The sequence below is a fragment of the Anomaloglossus baeobatrachus genome, chromosome 7, assembly GCF_048569485.1.
Source record: "Anomaloglossus baeobatrachus isolate aAnoBae1 chromosome 7, aAnoBae1.hap1, whole genome shotgun sequence".
NCBI classification, from domain to species: Eukaryota; Metazoa; Chordata; class Amphibia; order Anura; family Aromobatidae; genus Anomaloglossus; species Anomaloglossus baeobatrachus.
Window position 1 is genome coordinate 106,523,118 of NC_134359.1, and position 17,963 is coordinate 106,541,080.

Genomic DNA, 17,963 nt, shown 5'->3' on the forward strand with positions numbered 1-17,963 from the left:
TGTAACTTTGCTTCATCTGCTCAACAAGCGATAATTTTAAGAATGTGAAAAAGAAAAGAGTTTTTATAAGAGACAGCAACCATATTAACTTGTCTAAAGGGAGTGGTTCACCCCTTTCCATTACAGGCCACATCAATATTAAGTTGAGAAACAAGGTTTCTCTCAAATACGTTGATTGGCAATTGTGCCTATGAGCGGCGCTATTACGGTTTGCTCTTCCCTATCGTGTGACCCCCGGGCTCTGTGACTTATGATGTCAGGTCAACTTCCAGTTGACCTGACACCACTGAGGCCATCCGCAGTCTCTCTGAGTGACTGGGCTGTGGGCGGCATTTCACTGCTCATCATAGCCAAGCGTCACAGCCCAACATCTCCCTGCTCTCTCCTTCACTGCAGAGTGCCGCAAGCAGAAGCAACGCTGGGCTGTGACGAGCGGTGAAACTCCACCCACAGTCCGGTGACTCAGGGAGACTGAGGCCGCCGCGGTGATGTCAGGTCAACTGGAAGTTGACCGGACATCAGAGGTCACGGAGCCCGGGGTCAAACGATGGGGGTGAGCGGACCGTGATAGCGCTCCTCACAGGCACTATTGACAACACAAGATATTTGAGAGAAGCCTTGTTTCTCAACGTTATATCGATGTGGCATGGATAACTAAGTAGTGAACCACCCCTTTAAGATGGTAGCACCTAGGTTTTTCTTATATTTTCTGAATAATAAGTATGAACAAATCGAAAAATATATTTCTTAATCAAAAGAAATCTGAAAATATTGTTTATTTATTTTTAAAGCATCAATAATTCCAATTAAATCATAATAGATGAAGATTAAATGATTAAATACATATTAAAGAAAGTGAAAAAAATTAGAAGAAATCTGAGACTTCGCTGCGCAATTACAGACAAATTCTTCCATCCTGAATAATAAATACGAAATAAATAAGAAATATCAAACCCTGAATGCAGCGATCAGATTCACAGATATGCCCTGAGAGAGGCGATTCTCATCACTGCTTTACTGGCCAGCAATTAAATAGTTAGGGCTTAGCAAAGTGACTGCAATGCAGTATTTTAGCTGACTTGTGCTCTGCAGTGAGACCTCTCGCTTGGTGAATGGTGCAATTGAAAGGCAATATATACTATTAATACATGTTGGCCATTTACGCACCCAGGGCGAACAATCGTCATCTATATATCTTAAAATAATTAGATTCTCTGTTCAGAAAGAGTGCAGTCAGCAGATGTGTGGCTGGGTATGAGCAGAATACCTGCAGTCAAGCACCAGGTGTTACCGGAGTCGGAGGTGTCGTAAAATACAGCTCGGGGCAGGGGGTTAAGATATAGCACGTCAGCATTGTGCAACCGCTATATACTGTATGTGCAGCCGCCATTATAAATAAGCCACATTGCTGCATCAATGTCACTGGGATAGACACTAAAGCACTAAACATTCCGACTGGAGAGCACCAAATACAACCAAAATATATGTGTATTCAATCTTTTATACAAGTAATAACAATTACCAGTATGTACATCATAAAAGTAAGTGCCAACATGCAGTGGCCCGAGTCTGTTAGTGACGTGGTGACAACGGTTGGACGTTTCGGTGCACGGGTTCTCACACATATACAGCAGCTTACCCCTTGTGGTCGTCAGGGTCCTTTTTCTTGAAGAGCACAGATCGGTCAGGGTGCAGACCAGAAATACGTCACCTAGCAAAACCGAAACGAGAAGTAACGTTTATTAATCAGGTTTTATGATTCTTAGGCTTTCATCTTAAAATCATTACTGTATATAAAGCAGGTACTTTTATCAAGATGATTATTTATATAAATGATTGAAGGGGGTTACATGGAAACAGGTTGAAAAAGACACAGGTTCATCAAGTTCATACATTTCTATGTGATAAAACCTTGAATTTGTACAGACCTAATATTGCTCACAGCTAAGAGTTTGCTACTAAAGGCCCTGTCACACACAGAGATAAATCTTTGGCAGATCTGTGGTTGCAGTGAAATCATGGACATATTGTTCCATTTGTACACAGCCACAAACCTGGCACTGATTGTCCACAATGTCACTGCAACCACAGATCTGCCACAGCTTTATCTCTATGTGTGACAGGGCCTTATTATGGACGCAGTGTAGATAACACCATTGGAGCTTCATCACCAAGACTTCAGGCTGCTGCCTCTTTGTCTACACTGAGGTGAAGTATCAGGATAGAAGAGAGACTTGTCCTACTGATGTGTTTAGCGCACTTAATGGGAACCTGTCATCAGAAGAGATGAGTGAACCTGAAGTCCGGTGTTCGGTATGAACTCAGACTTTTCCAAGAAAAAAAGTTTGGGTTCGGGTACTTTAGGAATACAAACCACTTGCACGAATATCACTGTGCTCAGGTACGCTCAGTGCTCAGCACAGTGTGAGCTGCTTGCAGTGTTTGAATGGCTCTCACTGGGGGTAACAATAGTGTGATCGGATGTAGTGTGCAGCAAACAAAAAAAACCAAATAGGCTGCCCACCCTTCCCTGGAAGTGATCTATTTATGGCTGGCTGCATGTGGGCGGAGACCCGAACAGCCAATCAGTGACTTCAAATGAAGTTCAGGTCAAGTCCAAAACAGAACTTTAAAAATTTCAGCTGGACAAGTAGAACCTAAACTTTCACAGGTCCACTAATCTCAAGTCACCAGGTTTTCACCATATCAAGTACAGCCACCACCAGTAAGCCCTTATATACAGTATTCTAGTATTCTAAAATGCTGCATATATATATATCCCCAAGCCAAGCTGTATAATGTAATAAATACCTTCTATTATACTCACCTATGGGGTAATCCAGTTTAATGAGCATCGGTGGTCATGATTCGGCGCCGTCCTCCTTCCCTGCTTCATTTGGATGACGCATCCTACGTCATCCACACAATCTCCACCATTGCTCTCTTGTGCATACGCACTTCTCCCTGCCCTGCCAAGAGCAGAGCAACGGACTGTAATGCACATGCAAAGGGAAAGGCCAAACAGTGGCGGCGCATGTGCACCACAATGCTTTGCAATGCCCTCGGCAGGGCAAAGTGAAGTGCACATGCGTAGAAGCCCAATGGAAGACATTATGTAGATGATGCAGGATGCATTATCCACACAAAGCAGGGAAAGAGCATGGCAATGGTAAGAAGACAGAAGGCACCGGATCAAGACCAGCAATGCCTATCGGAACTGACTACCCTGCTCAGGCTTGGGGATATATATACATTCAAGGATGCTGTATACAAGTGCTGGTGGTGGTCACAGTTTGAAAGGGAGAAACCTGGTGACAGGTTCCCTTTAAACTGGCTACAAAAGTAGCAAATGCTCAACTATGCACAACACACAACGCACAGCCACTAGACGCCATGACAGTCTGATCAGAATTAACTTAATCCAAGGACCTCATGTTCAGGTATTTAATTTTTGTCTGGCGGATTTAGATCAAAGTATGATTTCGGGATGTGCGATTCATGTCTTTTTCTTCCAAGGTCAACTATAAACAATGTAGGTCCCGCCAATTTACAACAAGTAGATATCTTCAAATGGTAACCAATGGAAACACTGAGAACATTTTTTAAATAAACGTGAAAAACCTGAAACAAACCAAAAAAAAGAAGAATTGTCCGGCACCACGAGCCCACACACCTAGCTCTACTTAATCCACACAGTCTTCGGCATTAGACTAAGCCAACTGCACTGCAAGGTCAAACCGGGGGTGCACAACCACAAAGAAATAAGCATGCAGAAATCCACAATGGAAGAAAAAAGTGGCACTTACCTGGTAAAAAAATCTACATTTATTAATCCACATATGGAAACACGGGGGGATGCAGGGCTAGTCAAGAACAATGGCAACCGTTTTGCACACGCTGGCGCTTCATCGGGTCCAGACAAAGCACATGCGTGCGTAAAACGGTCGCAGTCATCCTTGATGTCCCCACATCCCCCCCTGTTTTTCCATATGTGTATTAATAAATGAAGATTTTTTTTACCAGAATCTGATACATCTTTTCATAGTTAGAATGAAATGAAAGTGCAGATAGTAATCCCCGACACCCATCATCTTCGGAGGTTAAGTGAAAGAGGTTGTACACTGGAAATACAAATTCCCTTACAGGCGATTAATGGCTGCTTTTATTACCAAAAGTGATGATGGCCTGTTCTTGAAGGGTTTTCCAGGTGATTGAAATGGGTTGGCATTAGTTGTCCAATTAATGAGTACTAATTCAAATCACTGACCGAAAAATGGGATGTCACAATTTCAAGTCACAACGGAGAGCACTAGAGTGGGCATCGGGGATTCACACTGGTGAGCATTGCTTTATGTATTATTTTATACCAGCTTGTAGAGAATTTTATATTTACCGTGGACAAACCCTTGATATTTTTAATTTTTTCCGGGCTTTTTACCCTATTGGAGGAGCATCTATATCTACAAAAATGAAGTTTCCATCATATCACAGAATGGTGACAATTTAAGTTTTGGGTAATACTAGAAATTAGATGTTGATCCAGAGATTTATTCTATTAAATTTGAAAGGAGAATGAATTATTACTTCTAATATTGTGCCATTTGCATCCGCTTTATAGAGGCTTTTGCCTGCCTTTGGAGCAACATGGCAGGAATTAATGATCCTTGTCTTATTTTAACTTTATCAACCATGTAACTAGATAGGGCCGGCCTCACCACCGTCCAATCTGATACCATAGCTGGATACCATAGTGTCCATCATAAAGAACATTTCATTACAACTCGGTCAATAGATCATAAAAGGACACAAGTAGCAGTATCCAAAGAAACAAACCAAGAGAAAATAAAACCTTCAGGAACACAAAGTTACATTTTGTGGATGAAAGGAAACTCCTAAGAATCCCAACTACGAGCCTCAAAAGTAGAGTTCACACTGAGCCTTTACACAGCTAAATATCGGGATAAAACCAGTAAAGAAACTAAAATATCTCTCATCTGCCTTAGGGTTAAGTTAACCTGTTCATATTGGTATGTACAGAATGCTAAAAGAATGTCATTGATGGTCATACAAATCTAAGCAGGTGCCGAGAAGTAACCTTACATCAAAATATGCTTGCAGCAAAAATATGCATTGCTTCACTGACATGAGCAACAAAGTAACAAGAGCTAAATTAATATAAAAAAACAAAAATTGTTTAAAAGAACAGAGAGTCCTCAGTGGTTGATACCTTTTAATGGCTAACTGAAAAGATGGTAATAATTGCAAGCTTTCGAGACTACTCAGGTCTCTTCATCAGGCATGGTATAACACAAAATCTGAAGAGTCACATATTTATACACAACAGGACATAGAAAAGTGCAGTAAAAAAAAACAAAAAAAAAACAAGTTATATGAAACAGAACTATCTCTATGGCAGGGTGGCAAACTGTTGTGGCCATAAATACTGCTGCAGTTCAGTGTGAAGGTTTTATTGTCCTCTGATCAGGGTCTGGCCCTTATCAGTTAGCCATTAAAAGGTATCAACCACTGAGGACTCTCTGTTCTTTTAAACAATTTTTTTATCTCTACTGGCTAAGGGTACCTTCACACTTTAGCGATGCAGCAGCGATCCGACCAGCGATCTGACCTGGTCAGGATCGCTGCTGCATCGCTACATGGTCGCTGGTGAGCTGTCAAACAGGCAGATCTCACCAGTGAACAGCCCCCAGCCAGCAGCGACGTGCAAGCGACGCTGCGCTTGCACGGAGCCGGCGTCTGGAAGCTGCGGACACTGGTAACTAAGGTAAACATCGGGTATGGTTACCCGATGTTTACATTAGTTACCAGCGCACACCGCTTAGCTGTGTGTGCAGGGAGCAGGGACCCGCGCACACTGAGCGCTGGCTCCTTGCTCTCCTAGCTACAGTACACATCGGGTTAATTAACCCGATGTGTACAGCAGCTACATGTGCAGAGAGCCGGAGCCGGCAGCACAGGCAGCGTGAGAGCTGCGGAGGCTGGTAACTAAGGTAAATATCGGGTAACCACCTTGGTTACCCGATGTTTATCTTAGTTACCAGCCTCCGCAGCTGCCAGACGCCGGCTCCTGCTCGCTTCATTTGTCGCTCTCTCGCTGTCACACACAGCGATCTGTGTGTCACAGCGGGAGAGCGCCTTTGAAGAAAACGAACCAGGGCTGTGTGTAACGAGCAGCGATCTCGCAGCAGGGGCCAGATCGCTGCTCAGTGTCACACACAGCGAGATCGCTAATGAGGTCACTGCTGCGTCACAAAAAGCGTGACTCAGCAGCGATCTCGCTGTGTGTGAAGCACCCCTAACACGGTACAAAGATATATTTTACTTGTATAAAAAAACAAGTAATGTTGACTCTACGATAAATGGTCAGGATGCAAAAGGACAGTTCGTTGCCTGTCTATGTTGAGTGTTCAGGTTCTGGTTCAGCTACAAAAGGATCTCCAGTGGACCAAGCCTTTAAAGGGAACCTGTCAGGTCCTGTATACACCCCGAACCACGTGCAGTTCTGGGTGCATATTGCTAATCTCTGTCTAACCGTCCCTGTATACACTAGCATAGATAAAGAGATCTTTAGAAAAAGTATTTATAAAGATCCTTTATGATCTGCTAATGAGGCCAGTGACTAGTCGCAAGGGAGTTATTTCTCTTGGCTAGTTGGTCCCCTTAGCATGTAAGCACATCCCTGTGGGTGTGCTAACATGCTAATTAATGCGCAACAGACTGAAAAGACAAAAAGGCGCTAATAGGGTACTAACGTTACAAATGTTTATAGAATAAATATCAGATGTCTTCACCTGATAGAGTTGTGAAAATAGTCACAACTGCTATTGAAAGAGTGTAGGTTACGGCTGCAACAGGCACAGCGAGGAGTTAGCATCATTTCAAATAGAAGTGGACTCCCGCGCTGTTGTGAGAAGACGGTCAGCAGTAATGGTTAAACGTGATTTTATTACACGTTTCAGAGATCACATCTCCTTCTTCAGATAAATCACACATGTATATCCATGTATAGGAGCTGACTAGCCAAGGGAAATAATGCCCTTACTAATCGTGGGCCTCATTAACATATCATAAACGATCTTTAGAAATACTTTTTCTAAAGATCCCTTTATCTATGCTAGTGTATATAGGGACGGTTAGGCAGGGATTAGCAATATGCACCCAGAACTGCTCGCAGGTCTGGGCGCATATTGCACCTGACAGGTTCCCGTTAAGATAAATAATAGGACACAAATGTCCAGTAGAGGTCAACCCTACTCACAGCTGTCTTTGGACCCAATCACTTGCCCCAAGCGTCTACTTTTTATGGGTTGATGAACTTATTAATGGTTTGTCCCTCATGAAGATCTGTTCTGCGTGAATTGAGGGGTATTGGTATTGTATTGGTCTTTGGTTGATATTCTATCACTTTGTTGCTTTTATCTTATACCATCAATTCTTCAGTTTGCTGTTTTTTTTATTAATTAATTGTTTATTTTGGTTATTTACTTCACTTTGATTCCATAACCAGAAGAGTTTATTAGAGCGTAGCAAAAATAGGCTCATATTTTTCAGACCGCACTAAGATGCATCAAGATTTAGTGAAAAGAAATAATTAAAAAGGACTCCTTCCAACTAATAAATCTTCCCTGGTGATCTAAGGAAGTGGATCGATTAAAAGGAATTTAAAGGGAACCTGTCACCAGTTTTGGGGTCTATAAGCTGCGGTCACCACCAGTGGGCTCCTATATACAGCATTCTAACATGCTGTATATAAGAGCCCAGGCCGCTGTGTAGAACGTAAAAATCACTTTATAATACTCACCTAAACAGTCGCTGCGGTGGAGTTGTGTAATATGGGCGTCTTCGTTCTCCGATGCCGGCGCCTCCTCTTTCGGCCATCTTTGTCATCCTTCTTCTGAAGCCGGGGTGCATGACGCGTCCTACGTCATCCACACTCACCGGCATTGAGGTCCTGCACAGGTGCACTTTGATCTGTCCTAAGCAGGGCAGATCAAAGTATTGTAGTGCGCCTGAATGGGACCGGCGAGTGTATGACGTAGGATGCATCATGCACCCAGGCTTCAGAAGGAGGACGAAGATGGCCGAAAGAGGAGGCACCGGCACCGAAGACGCCCATATGACCCAACTCCACTGCAGCGACCGTTTAGGTGAGTATTATAAAGTGATTTTTATGTTCTACACAGCGACCTGGGCTCTTATACACAGCATGTTAGAATGCTGTATATAAGAGCCCACTGGTGGTGGCCGCAGCTTATAGGCCCCAAATCTGCTGACAGGTTCCCTTTAATAATCAGAAAATGACTAATTGTTTATATCAGGGTTTTTTGTTAAATGTATTATTGAAAAAAATGTTGATAATTTTTTTTATAATACTAAATAATAAAAAACAACAATACAGAAATCTTACATTTACAATTTTCACACTGTCTCATTTATATCAAAGACAGGATTATAATGAAAAGTAATGTCTATATAGTAGAAAACAAAAAAAAACTCTTTTTAATAATAACTTTTGTCACAGCTCACCTCCTCCCCCTACCTTCATTATGACATTTGCCCCAATTGGAGTACACTATTGTAATCCAGAAAAAAAATATGATGATCCAGCTTCCAGATAGATATTATAATGCTTCTATAGGAGCAAATATGGTCTAAGTTAGTGTACTGCTGCTAATGCTAATGTACCTGCTGAAAAGTACAGGAAGTATGAGTCAAATATTAGTGTGAAAATGGCAAGATATCTATTTTCTTCTTTTTTTTAATATAGATTGTGATATGACATGAAAAATACATAAATATTCAAAGTAAAAAAAATGACATAAAAGTTTAAAACCTGACTTAAAGGAGACCTGCCATTACCTTAAAGCAGCCTCATATTATTCCAGTTGGTTATATTATTTCATTTTTGTTGTTTGGGTTTTTTTTTAAATGGAGCCACATGGCTCAAGATATATTTACTTTTTTATTTAGTGCTATTTTTCCTGGTCTTTACCAATGGAAAGTAATAATGCAGAGCAACATATAAGTGAATAAATATTATTATTATTATTATTATTATTATTAACCTACAGACACACACACGGACACACACACACACACACACACACACACACACACACACACACACACACACACACAGAATCCTGTGATCTATGGCCTCTTATTAAGGATCATAAAAATTAATACTAGATTTTTCTGCAACAGTAAGGTGGATTTGAAAAAAAAAAAACTGAATAGTCAGGGGAACAGCAGGAAGAAAATAAGAGCATAAACTGGCCACTTTGGAACTGGTGACAGGTCTCATATAAATAAGTCATTTTCCGATGACACATTCCCTTTATTGCCATTAATGTTGTAGTGTCTCCCGCTCACATGAATTCTGAATGCTTCAGCGGCTGCTCTTCTGAATCCCTTGTAGTCGGAGAACCAGCAGGAGATTCTGCACTCAGTACAAGGGGAATGTCATCAGTCTGGTGGTGAGTATGCTTTTTTTTTTTCCCCAATGGGCCCATAATTTAGGAATTGTCCAGTATTGGATAACCCCTTTAAGAACTCTGAAGGCCATTTCTCTGTTATTCCTCATGGAGGTGTTTGGATAAATTAACAAAAGGGTGTAATTTAACCCCTAAATCACTGGCACTGGTTGCCTATCCGCTACAGAACCCAGTATAAACTTATCACTCTCACTCACAAAGCTGTCCACGGTTCCGCACCACCCTACATCTCCTCCCTCATCTCTATCTATCACCCCACCCGTGCCCTCCGCTCTGCTAATGACCTAAGACTGACATCCTCAATTCGAACCTCCCACTCCCGTGTTCAAGATTTCTCATGAACTGCGCCTATGCTCTGGAACACACTACCTAGAACAATCCAATTAATTCCCAACATCCACACCTTTAACACTAGAAGTCCCAGAGAGGGGTCATTTAACATTTCTACCATTGGAACCCTATGGAGCTCGAAATTTCTAGGACTTCTAGTGTTAGGTGCGCCCTAAAAATGCATTTCTTTAGACTAGCCTATCCCCTCACCTCCCTCATCTAATCTAGTCCAATTCTGCCCTTCATAAAAATTACTTCCAATTCTTGTCCCCTGTATCTTCTGGTTCCTTCCTCTCCTTGTGATTTTTTACACTCTGTACCTGTGTAAATTCTGGCAGGTGACTGCTCCATGCAGCTGGTTTTGAATCACCTATTAAATTGATGGCTGCACCATATATGACAAGCTTTTCTCCCCCCCATTCACTTTTTGTGCCTCCTCTATTTCCTCATAGACTGTAATCTTACTAGCAGGGCCCTCACTCCTCTTAGTATCTGAATTTTGTTATATTGTAATGTCTCATGTTGTCTGTACATGTCCCTTCTAAATTGTCAAGCGCTGCGGAATATGTTGGCGCTATAAAAATTAAAATTATAATAATAATAATAAAAAAGAAAAGGTCAAAAACCAAGAGAAAGGGAGAAGGGGGGCATCAGCTCACTAGCCTAAAATCAGATGGAGAAATTCATGTTCTGATGCACAGAAGCAAGGAGCCAGTTCTCCAGAGATGGAAATAATACAAAGAAAAAAGGAGGGTATCCAGCACCAAAATATATAAAAATATGAATCTATTGAAAAACCATCAAAATCCAAAAAAATAAGGAAAAAAACAATATAAGAAAACCTTACGCGTTTCAGACAATCATGTCCTTAATCATAGGTATGGGCAACACAATATAAAAAGCTGACCAAAAAAAGGATCTGAATTGGAGAGTTTCTGAGGAAGGAGAGGGATAGCAGAGGGAAATTAGATGGGATCAAATAGAGATAAAATGAGCAAAAAAAGCCATTCATTTAGAAAACAAAACTCTCCGCACTCTCATATCAACCTGCAGCTTCTAATACCAGAAGTCCTAACAACTGGATCCAGTATAATGTGTAAACCAAACAAAAAGGAGCCCCAGATGACTGGTACAAGTAAGGATGACAGAGGAAGGAGTGAGAACAGCACCGGCTTACTAAGGTAGACTGGTTCCAAGTGCCGTTCTCAATGCTTGCTCTGTCTTACTGCCCTTTCTCGATCCGGTCGGACGGCGATCCTTTCTTTTCTTTGTGTGGTCAATAAACTGTCAGAGTGTGTCGGAACACGGCAGATGGACAAATAAAATTCATTTGTCAGTGCTTTCAACCATTTCTGTGAGGAAGAACAGAGAAAGAACACAATGTAGCTTTCCAAAGGGGACTTTATACGCGACATCGCTAGCGCCCCCGTCGTTTGTGCATCACGGGCAAATCACTGCCTGTGGCGAACAATATCGCTAACAACCGTCACACATACTTACCTTCCTAGCGACGTCGCTGTGGGCGGCGAACAACCTCTTCGTTAAGGGGGAGGATTGTGTGGTGTCACAGCGACGTCACACAGCGGCCGATGAATAGAAGCGGAGGGGCGGAGACCAGCCGCATTAACGACACGCCCACCTCGTTGCCGGAGGATGCAGGTAAGCTGTTCGTCATTCCCAGGGTGTCACACATAGCGATGTGTGCTGCCTCAGGAACGACGAACAACCTACATCCACAACGACCAACGAGATTTTGAAAATGAACGACGTATCAACGATTAGGTGAGTATTTTTGATCGTTAACACTCGCTCGGAGCTGTTACACACAACAACGTCGCTAACGACGCAGGATGTGCGACACAAAATCCGTGACCCCAACGACATATCGTTAAATATGTCGTTGCGTGTAATGGGGCCTTTAGAAATGATTTCTTACTTTATGTAAAAAAGTAATAATTTAGTAAAACAGAAATAAGGAAGATCTGGTAATTAGCTTGGCTAAACCTGTACTATATAATTCCATAGATTTGTATCCAGATCAAACAGAGTGAATAGATTAGTACAGAATATTTATAGCCGCCCAACATATTTTCTGTTAGACTGGATTAGGTTATCTTTTGCGTGCCCATGATCTCCATTAAAACCTGATTCGGATGAGTCCACTAAACCCTGTGTCTGGGTTAGTATACCTCTGAAATAGTGTGTGTGTGTGTGTGTGTGTGTGTGTGTGTATATAGATATATATATATATATATATATATATATATATATATATATATATATATATACACTATGTTTTATCTGCTATATAAAGTATTAGGATGACGCCAGAGGGAACTGAGAAATGTTGGTCTCATTTTCAGCCACATTCTAAGAGATCTCTTTTACTCTGCAATATGAGCCACGACGCTTAAATCCTATCTGCACCTCATTATAAATAATTGAAGGCACCTACATACAGTATGAGTTACAGCCACTTATTGTGGCAGGTATACAGTTGGTCATGTATACCTTGACAATCTCATGTATGTTCTTGACAATCTCAAGTATCCCTTTTATCCACCTTACTGGACTTGAGCTTTTGGTTTACTATGAAAATGTATTTTCGGAAATATAACCTAAACCTCCGCTGTTGCGTGTCAGTTCTAACACTATCCCAGTTGGACATGAAAGGTGTGGTCTGGTGGCTTAGTGTTTAGAACTGTTGCTTTGCAGCGCTGGGGTCCTGGGTTCAAATTCCACCAAGGACAACATCTGTAAAGAGTTTGTATGTTCTCCCATTGTTTGCATGGGTTTCCTCTGGTTTCTTCCCATACTCCATAGACATAGTTACTTAGGTTGAAAAAAGACCTAGGTCCATCTAGTTCAACCTTCCTCCACCAGTTCTACATTTGGTCACTAAAGGCCGCTTTACACGATGCGATATCATTACCGATATCACTAGCGAGCGTACCCGCCCCCATCGTTTGTGCGACACGGGCAAATCGCTGCCAGTGACGCACAAAATCGCGCGGACCCGTCACACTACTTACCTGCTTAGCGACATCGCTGTGACCGGCGTATCGCCTCCTTTCTAAGGGGGCGGTTCGTTCGGCGTCACAGCGACGTCACTAAGCGGCCGCCCAATAGAAGCGGAGGGGCGGAGATGAGCGGGACGTAACATCCCGCCCACTTCCTTCCTTCCACATTGCAGGCAGCCGCAGGTAAGGAGAGGTTCCTCGTTCCTGCGGTGTCTCACGTAACGATGTGTGCTGCCGCAGGAACGACGAACAACATCGTACCTGCTGCAGCAACGATAATTGAGATTAGGGGGGGATGTCACCAATGAGCGATTTTGAAAGTTTTTGCAACGATTAAAAATTGCTCATAGGTGTCACACACAATGACATCGCTAAAGCGGCCGGATGTGCGTTACAAAATCCATGACCCCAACGAGATCGCTTTAGCGATGTCGTAGAGTGTAAAGCGGCCTTAAGTCATTTATAACCAACAATGTGGTGTGTACTGAGGAAATCATCCAGCCCTTTTTTAAAAGCTGTTATAGTAGCTGTTACATACTGATAGGGAATTTAGATTGTGAGCTCCAATGGGGACAGTGTTGCTAATTAATGGAAAGTGCTGTAGAATTAATGGTGCTATATAAGTAAATCATTATTATTATTATTATCATCATCACTAAAAGTGGGGGAGAAATCAATGGGGGGAACTGCACATGAAGGGATCTTTTTCTGATGATCTGTGAGAACTATTAGTTAGCTTTGTCAGTGATCCCTCTTTTGTTATAAATGGGCTGTGCAGACTACATTGTGAGACCTGCATACAGCCAAAGGTAAGGAGCTACTTATATTACTGTCCTAATATTCAAAGCATCACTCCAATGTTTTGGGGGTTTTTTCTCCATCACTGAAGTGATGCTTTTAATCTGGGGTCCCTGCCCCCAGTCTTGTACTCACTTTCTGGCAATTTCACCTTTTATCAGCACCACTCCAGTTAGTCTCTGACAGTAGTGACCTGCCAGCAGCTCCAACCTTTCATGGAGAGCCAGAGGAATGTAAGTCTATGAGAGCCTCTTTCTGGCTCTCATAGACTTACATTGAGCACTTGTGACATAACTTCTGACTTCCGGCCAGTTAGAAGTTGGAGAAGCGACGTTGATAAAAGGTGACAATGGCGGAGGGTAAACATAAGACTGGGGGCAGGGACCTTAGCTTAAAGCACCACTCCAGTGCTGAAAAAAACCCCCACTGGAGAGGTGTTTTAAACCTGGCTAGGGTCCAAGAGGTCAGACCTCACTGGACAGCGAGGTACGGCATATGGGGAGATGCTTTGCCATTCACAATCATACTGTTTGAAGAATTTTTTTGAAAAACATTGGGAATTATCTTCATTTATTTATTTCAACTGTTTCTAGCCATTATGTTCCCTCTGTGCTGGTGTTTTGCCAATATAACTAGAGCTTTCTGTTTCTGCATGAATCATGGAATAGATATTTTTATCAGTACTGTACAGGGAACAATTACAAATATATAAAAAATCATGAATCTGTTCTTAATTTCCAGTTTGTGCAACAACATTTATTAAAATCTAATTAGCGCCGTCTCTAGATATTAAGGATCCAGTAGTGAATTGTTCCGGATTCCACATAAGACTTTTTCTATTTCACATATTTTGTTAATATAAAAGAATTATTCAAAACTAATCAATATAAATGATGACTCAATATCTGCTCATTTATAGAAGAATAATGAGTCTACACAATGCACTTCTGGTAACTAAGTTTAACGTTGCTGCTTCAGCCGTATGTCCGGATGGGGAATAATTGGACGCTGGCAATTAACCGAAAGGCTAATAAAAATGAACTAGCAAAAAGAAGTTATTTCAGTCCTTGGCCAAACATTGTCTTTTTTTAACTACTGCTAATGGCTTAATTAATACTAGCTGATTATCTCTTTCCTGGAAAAAAAAGTATTCCGTTCAGATGGTTAAAGGTACCAATACACATAGGAATAAAGTCAGCCGGAACAGATAATTTGATGACTATCTATCTCGTTCAGATATTCAGTCTGATCTCATGCTTATTTTCTGATTATCTCTTAAGTAGTGATGGGCGGACTCGCAGATACCTAGGATTGGTGGGTTTTCTAAAAAAAAAAAAAAACACAAAAAAAACCTCCGGTTTGGGCCTAGAATTGATCTTGGATATCTGGTTGGATGCCGATCCCCATATAAGTCTATGGGGACCCGAATCAGGCGCTTACAAATGATGGTAGAAGGGGCAGAGGATTGGAGCAAGCACTTTATACTTACCGGTCTCAGTGCGGCTGTAACGCTACTTCCGGGGCCGCTAACTATCCTTCATGCATATGCACTGCTTCCCCCACCCAGCGACAGTCCCCACCTCTCTGATTGGTTGCAGTCAGACAGCTCCCCCACCCTGTGTGACAGCGTGTCTAACTGCTTTCAGTCAGAACTATATCAGAAAAACATCCAACAGCTTCAATAAGTGTGAACAGGCGACAACAAAAAAACCCAACATATCTACAAAAGCATATCCAGTGGCACTCAATAATATAAGGATACTTTGCCATTGCACTACTGCTGTAAGAATATTAGAAAGTAGCATATTAGAATTCTAAAAGGTTCCAGAATAATTTCATGGGAAGTGCCGGGTGAGCCGACAGATCCCTGTTACAACAGTCACTAAATCTGCAGATGTTGGTTTGATTCTTTTTACTATAGGATTTATACTTTATTTTAGAATATTCAATATTAAAGCTAATTTTTGTATACACTATTATGAGAGCCCTGATGAACCTGCATTATGCGAGTGATACAAGTGTCGATGCCTAATAAAATCAGCCCTACAGTATACTCTTTCCTTGTTTCACATATCTTGCTGTCAGTGGTGATATAAGGGTTAATAAGAATAAGAAGAACCAAGGGAAAAATTGTGAAAACATACCCTGCTGTAACTAAATAAAAGCATAGTGCATATAAACATAGGGTACTTAGTAAACACTGTTTTTGATCAAAAAAAGCATAAAGCTATCCCACCAACGACAAGGTGTACCCAGTTGGGATAATTTGGGTTAACAAGAATGACTGAACACACACAGCCAAACTATAGCCACCCACAGTGGCCAATAGCGGCACAATTTTGCAGGTAGATTGTGCAGCCATTGTCCTCTATAGGTGAGTGTGACTTGGCTACATGCATTTAAAGGGACACTGCCAGCACAGAATGACTGTTCAAAACACGTACAGGAATTCGGTGCACCATTGGTGTGGCCAAACATTTGAGGGCACCTTCCCAATTCCTTGTTTTTAATTTATCTTTGTTCTTCTCTGGCTCTATAAAGCCGAGCTATCAATCAAAGAAGAGGGAAGAGAAGAGATAGTTGGAAAACAGTTAGGTGGGAAGGTGCCCTTCAATGCTGTTTGGCCTCACCAAGGGTTCACCAAAAGCTTGTACTTGGTTTGAACAGTCATTCTGTGCTGACCGACACCCTTAAACTGCGCTATCTGGTTTTACGCTCATGACGTACAACTTACTTTCTTTGTACGGTAGTTGGTCTGTTTTAACTATTCTCCTCTTGCATTCTATTTCACACTATGGCTACCGAATGTTTGATGTTGCATTGAAATTGAAGCGCTTGTCCCTACTAACATATTATTGACCTTTCCTTAGGACAGGTTGTCAATATAAGACTGGTGGGGTCTGACATCCACCACCATAACTCCAGATACTCTGTAGTGGCTGTTCTCATATAATTATGCTCAGCCCCGAGGCATTTTTTTTTTTATTCATTCATTACGCTATAATGTATGTATCAAGGTTACTGTATATAAAGTCTTACTTGCCTGTACGGATTTTACCTTATTAGAAGCCAGCACCATAGTGGAATCACATTATTGTGATCTCATTGAGTAAATTATGTTTTGTTTCTTTTTTTATTTTGTGGGTGTGCACACTTTTTCTTTTTTTACTCTTTTTTTATGTGTTGATTTCTTTAGGTACCTAACAACATACTGTATAAATTGGACAGCTCCTTAGAAAAGGAGTTTCACAGTCCAAACTTCTTCTTAAAATCTATGTAGCTAAGCTTCTAAATTTAATGCTGGCACCAATTACCATCTCTGGATTTTGGTTCATTTGCATAGAATTACCCATAATTCCTATTACATTTCGTTAATCTCTTCCAAATTGAATCTCGGCTCAGCAGACATACTCTGAGCTGTGGCCTTTGTGTTAGGTAAGGTGCGATAAATGGAAAGGTCACAAAATCACACCGCAGAACCGTCCCACCTTAAGCCTACTTAACGAAGATTTTTAGTCATTAATGTTATCACATAACTTTCCTCATTTGAAGAGTTGATTCTATAAATATTGATATGCAGAAGTTCTGACCGAGAATGTGTTATCTTTTCCAGTGCCAAAACTGCCTGCTATGTATAGCAGAGAATATCCAATGCATATAGCTTCGGGCTTGTAGGAAATTAGGAATCCGACACTGCATTTAGGAATTTAACCAAAACAAAGAAATAGCTGTAATTTATCCCCTTATCCAGGGTTTACATGCCCAGTACTGTACGAACAGGCCTGCTGCGTCAAGGCTAAATATATTGGAATTATAATAATTAGTACCCTAGGGTGATAAATTTACCTTTCTCTACATCTCAAACTCCAGTGTTACCTGTCCATAGGTGTAGGTCTCTCAAGGTGTTTTAATATATTGGTGGACCCAAAGCAAAAATATTCCAAGTGGACCTTACCCTTACCTACAAATTTATACCTTAACAATCAGAGTTGTACCAATGCTTTGCTCCATGTTTATATGTTCCACAGAGTTATAGCGACAAATACACTCCCTACGCCCTTAAACCTACCCTTAGAATTTGCCACAAATGCCTTTTTCATAGCCTCAGACGCCCTTACCTATCCACAGTGCCAGGTTAGGCAGGTGCTGCTATGGTAGACTAAAGTAGGAAAAAGGATACCTTCATGTAGGGCCACTCACCATGATTTAGAAAAGACAATGGCCATCAATAGACATCAGTGAATCAATCTTATGCTAATCAAATTTGTTTGTTGTTGACCCCGACGAATTTGAACAATTTGCA

At 41.4% G+C, this 17,963-nt stretch overlaps 1 protein-coding gene across 13 annotated transcripts in view; it reads right to left on the minus strand.

Moving 5' to 3' along the window:
* MAP2 (microtubule associated protein 2) overlaps window positions 1–17,963 on the minus strand; it is a 366,782-nt gene that overhangs the window by 144,170 nt on the left and 204,649 nt on the right. For all 13 annotated transcript variants that reach the window (XM_075317562.1, XM_075317560.1, XM_075317557.1 and 10 more), the window contains one exon: window positions 1,640–1,711. The gene's annotated coding sequence lies outside the window, so the exon portion shown is untranslated. The remainder of the gene's footprint in view (window positions 1–1,639; window positions 1,712–17,963) is intronic.